This window comes from Chaetodon trifascialis, chromosome 3 (assembly GCF_039877785.1).
Source record: "Chaetodon trifascialis isolate fChaTrf1 chromosome 3, fChaTrf1.hap1, whole genome shotgun sequence".
Lineage (NCBI taxonomy): Eukaryota > Metazoa > Chordata > Actinopteri > Chaetodontiformes > Chaetodontidae > Chaetodon > Chaetodon trifascialis.
This window is the reverse complement of record NC_092058.1, coordinates 30,369,869-30,375,449: the sequence shown is the minus strand read 5'-3', so window position 1 is coordinate 30,375,449 and position 5,581 is coordinate 30,369,869. Positions and strand designations below refer to the sequence as shown.

The 5,581-nt window shown below is 43.8% G+C and overlaps 1 pseudogene; it reads left to right on the top strand.

The window, feature by feature from the left end:
* The first annotated feature begins 217 nt into the window (after positions 1–217).
* LOC139328664 (uncharacterized) lies at positions 218–1,027 on the top strand (annotated as a pseudogene).
* Positions 1,028–5,581: the final 4,554 nt, after the last annotated feature.

Here is a 5,581-nt window from a genome sequence, read left to right as displayed (position 1 = left end):
GAGTGTAATTTGCTCTGTGTTTTGTTACAGCGGCCTTTTATCCGCGCTCTAGAGTAACATTAGTTCTGCTCAAGCACCCATAAGTCTGTTTATTTAGCGACCGTCAATTTTATTTGTCTACGCGCTTGTCTGCTCTGCTAGCTATACCAACTTAGCCTAGCAGCTAGCGATGGCTTCTCTCTGTCCCTCTCCAGCTCTCTCCTGCTTGGTGTGTCACATGTTTAGCTACTCCTCTGCCTCCTTTAGTGATACTGGTACGTGTAATAAATGTAGTTTATTTGGTGAGTTGGAGCCGAGGCTTAGTGAATTGGAAGCTCGGCTCCGCACCATGGAAACAAAACCATTAGCTATAGTTAGCCAGGCCCCCGTAGTTGGTGCGGACTGACCAAGTGCAGCTCCGGCTAGCCGTCCCTCGACAGCTCCCGAGCAGCCGGGAAACCAGGGAGGCTGGGTGACTGTTTGAAGGAAGCATAGTCCCAAGCTGAAGCCCACGGGTCACCACCAACCGCTTCATGTTTCTAACAGGTTTTCCCCACTCGGCGACACACCCGCTGAGAAACCAACTCTGATTATTGGCAGCTCCATTTTGAGAAATGTGAAGTTAGCGACACCAGCGATCACAGTCAAATGCCTGCCGGGGGCCAGAGCGGGCGACGTCGAATCAAATTTGAAACTGCTGGCTAAGGATAAGCGTAAATACCGTAAGATTGTTATTCACGTCGGCGGTAATGACACCCGGTTACGCCAATCGGAGGTCACTAAAATTAATGTGGAATCGGTGTGTACATATGCTAAAACGATGTCGGACTCCGTAGTTTTCCCTGGACCCCTGCCAAATCTGACCAGTGATGATATGTTTAGCCGCATGTCATTGTTCAATCGCTGGCTGTCGAGGTGGTGTCCAGCAAACGGTGTGGGCTTCATTGATAATTGGCAGACTTTCTGGGGAAGACCTGGTCTGATTAGGAGAGACGGCATCCATCCCACTTTGGAGGGAGCAGCTCTCATCTCTAGAAATCTGACCGATTTTATTTATGAACCTAACCCCTGACAACTCAGAGTTGAGACCAGGAGGCAGAGCTGCAGTCCTACACGCTTCTCTGCGCCTCCATTAGAGCAGTTACCCACCCAACACTCCATAGAGACTGTGTCTGCCCCCCGACCACGTAAACTAAGTAAACCAAAAGTACAGAGAAGAGGAGTTAAACATAAGAATCTAATTAAAATTAGAACAACCTCTGCAATAGTACAACAAGATAGAAGAATTAAATGTGGACTCCTTAACATCAGATCTCTGTCCTCTAAAGCTGTTCTAGTAAATGAGTTAATATCAGACCATAATGTTGATTTATTTTGTCTGACTGAAACCTGGCTGTGTCCTGAAGAGTATGTGAGCCTAAATGAAGCTACTCCTCCGAGCCATATTAATACCCACATTCCTCGAGGCAGCGGCAGAGGAGGTGGAGTTGCAGCCATTTTTGACTCAAGCCTTTTGATCAACCCTAAACCTAAACTCGACTATAACTCATTTGAAAGCCTTGTTCTCACTCTTTCTCATGAGAAATGGAAAACAGTGCAGCCACTTTTATTTGTTGTAGTATACCGCTCTCCTGGTCCTTACTCCGAATTTATAGCTGAGTTCTCAGAGTTTCTATCAAGTTTAGTTCTTGAAGCAGATAAAGTAATTATTGTAGGTGACTTTAATGTACATGTCGACATTGATAATGACAGCCTTAGCACTGCGTTTATCTCAGTATTAGACTCAGTTGGCTTCCGCCAGAATGTACATGAACCGACTCACTGTTTTAACCACACCCTCGACCTTGTTCTGACATATGGCATTGAAATCGAAGACTTAATAGTCTCCTCACAGAATCCTCTTTTATCAGACCATCATTTGATAACTTTCGAATTCATATTACCAGACTACCAGCCAGTAGGCAAAAATTCTTATATCAGACTCCTGTCTGATAGTGCTGTAGCTAAATTTAAGGATATGATCCCATCAGTATTTAATTCAATGCCATGTCTCAATACAACAGAGGAGTCTTATGCTAACGTTAGTCCCTCCCAGATTGACTTCCTGGTTGATAGTGCTACAGGATCGTTGCGTATGACACTTGACTCTGTTGCTCCCCTAAAAAAGAAGAAAATTAAACAGAGGAGGTTAGCTCCATGGTATACTCCTCAAACCCGCAAATTAAAGCAAACTTCACGGAAAATAGAAAGGAAATGGCGTTCTACCAATTTGGAAGAATTTCAGTCCGCCTGGCAAGACAGTCTTAAAATATACAGGAAAGCCCTCCGCAGTGCCAGGGCAGCCTATTACTCTGCACTAATAGAGGAAAATAAGAACAATCCCAGGTTTCTCTTCAGCACTGTAGCCAGGCTGACAGAGAGCCATAATTCTATTGAACCATGTATTCCTTTTGCTCTGAACAGTAATGACTTCATGAGCTTCTTAAATGATAAAATTCTAACTATTAGAGACAGAATTCATCGACTCCTGCCGTTAACAGGTACTGTTTTGTCTTCAAACGCAGAAATCGTAGAAACTGTTACTCAGCCTGTCGCAGTTTTAGACTGTTTTACTCCTGTTGACCTTCACCAACTAATTTCAATAATTTCATCATCAAAATCATCTACCTGTATTTTAGATCCTATCCCGACTAAGCTGTTTAAAGAAGTATTACCTCTAATTGACTCTTCAGTTTTAGACATGATCAATCTCTCTTTATCAACAGGCTACGTACCACAGTCCTTTAAAGTAGCTGTGATAAAACCGCTACTGAAAAAGCCTACTCTTGATCCAGGGGTTTTAGCCAACTATAGACCGATATCCAACCTTCCCTTTCTCTCAAAAACTCTTGAGAAAGCAGTTGCCAATCAGCTGTGCGACTTTCTAAGGAATAATAGTTTATTCGAGGATTTCCAGTCAGGATTTAGAGTGCATCATAGCACAGAGACAGCACTGGTTAAAGTTACAAATGACCTTCTAATTGCATCTGATAAAGGATTTGTCTCTGTACTAGTCTTATTGGATCTTAGTGCTGCATTTGACACCATTGACCATGGCATCCTATTGCAGACACTGGAACATTTCATCGGCATTAAGGGAACTGCGCTAAGCTGGTTCAAATCCTACTTGTCAGATCGCTCTCAGTTTGTACGCATTAATGACGACTCCTCTGTGCTCACTAAAGTCAGCTATGGAGTTCCGCAGGGTTCTGTGCTTGGACCAATTCTATTCACCTTATATATGCTTCCTTTAGGTAAGATTATCAGGAAGCACTCAATAAATTTTCATTGCTATGCAGATGATACCCAGCTATATTTATCAATGAAACCGGAAGAAATCAGTCAGTTAACTAGACTACAAGCATGTCTTCATGACATAAAGACCTGGATGACCTGCAATTTTCTGATGCTAAACTCGGACAAAACTGAAGTTATAGTAGTAGGCCCTAAACATCTTAGAAAGTCACTTTCTGATGACATAGCAGTTATGGATGGCATTGCGCTGGCCTCCAGCACCACTGTAAAGAATCTGGGAGTTATCTTTGACCAAGACATGTCCTTTCACTCCCATGTAAAACAAATTTCAAGGACTGCCTTTTTTCACCTACGTAATATCGCAAAAATCAGGCATATTTTGTCTCAAAATGATGCAGAAAAACTAGTCCATGCATTCGTAACTTCCAGGCTGGATTATTGCAATTCTTTACTATCAGGCTGCCCAAATTCGTTGCTGAATATTCTCCAGTTGCTCCAGAATGCTGCAGCACGTGTTCTGACAAAAACCAGGAAGCGAGATCATATTTCTCCAATACTCGCCACTTTGCACTGGCTCCCTGTAAAGTTTAGAATAGAGTTTAAAATTCTCCTCCTTACTTACAAAGCCATAAATGGCCAGGCACCTTCTTATTTTAAAGAGCTCATAGTACCTTATTGCCCTACTCGAACACTGCGTTCCCAGAATGCAGGTCTACTTATGGTTCCTAAAGTCTCAAAAAGCAGAGCAGGAGTCAGAGCATTTAGCTATCAAGCTCCTCTCCTGTGGAACCATCTTCCAGTCTTTGTCCGGGAGGCAGACACTGTCTCTACATTTAAGAGTAGGCTTAAAACTTTCCTTTTTGATAAAGCTTATAGTTAGGGCTGGCTCAGGCTTGTCCTGGACCAGCCCCTAGTTATGCTGCTATAGGATTAGACTGTCGGGGGACATCCAAAGATACACCGAGCTCCTCTGTCCTTCTGTCCCTCTCCATCCGCACGCTCTCATGTCCTACCACGGCGTGTTACTAACTTAGCTCCTTCCCCGCTACTGCTGTTATTACATCCACTGTCACTGTTACTGTGACTGCATGTCTGTCTCTCTGTCTCTGTCTCTGTCTCTCTCTCTCTCTCTCTCTCTCTCTCTCTCTCGGACTGCAGTCTGTCTGTCTGTCTGTCTGTCTGTCTGTCTGTCTGTCTGTCTGTCTGTCTGTCTGTCTCACTCTCCCTCTCTTGCTCTTCCTCTCTCACCCAACCGGTCGAGGCAGATGGCCGCCCACCCAGAGTCTGGTTCTGCTCGAGGTTTCTGCCTGTTAAAAGGAAGTTTTTCCTCGCCACTGTCGCCAAGTGCTTGCTCATGGGGGAATTGTTGGTTTCTTTGTAGATAATTCAATTCAATTCAATTCAATTCAATTCAATTCAATTCAATTCAATTCAATTCAATTATTTATTTGTATAGCGCCAAATCACAACAGAAGTTGTCTCAGGACACTTTCCATATAGAGCTGGTACAGACCAAGCTCTTTTATCTACAAAGAAACCAACAATTCCCCCATGAGCAAGCACTTGGCGACAGTGGCGAGGAAAAACTTCCTTTTAACAGGCAGAAAAAAGAGCTTGGTCTGTACCAGCTCTATATGGAAAGTGTCCTGAGACAACTTCTGTTGTGATTTGGCGCTAATCAAATAAAATTGAATTGAAAAATTGAATTGAACCTCAGTCTGCCCTATGGAAAACCTCCTGTGTGGTTCCAGTCCTAAAGACCGCACATCCCAGGAAACCCACAACTTCAGCCAGGTAGCCTTAACTTCACACCTGATGAAGACGATGGAGAAGATCATACTGAACCACCTCCATCGCCTGGTGACCAGTGAGCTGAATGCCCTACTGTCGCATATCAACTAGGCATTGGTGTGGAAGATGTAGTCATCTACCTGCTCCATCGATTTCTTTCTTATCAACGCTGTGAGGGTCATGTTTTTTAACTTCTCTCGTGCTTTCAACACAATCCAACCATCACTGCTCAGGGGGATGCTGGAAGGAGCTGGAGTAGACTGCCACTTGGCTGCATGGACCATCAACTACCTCACCAACAGACCACAGTATATGAGACTTTGTGACTGTGTCTACATGTCAGACTTCAGACACAACACAGACAGCTTTCACATCCAGAAGTTCTCCAATGATACAGCCATCCTAAGATGTGTATCACAGGGGAAGGAATTGGAATACAAGGAGGTCATCACCAGCTTTATCAAATGGTGTGAACTGAACCATCACATAAATGCCAGCAAGACAAAGGAGATGGTGA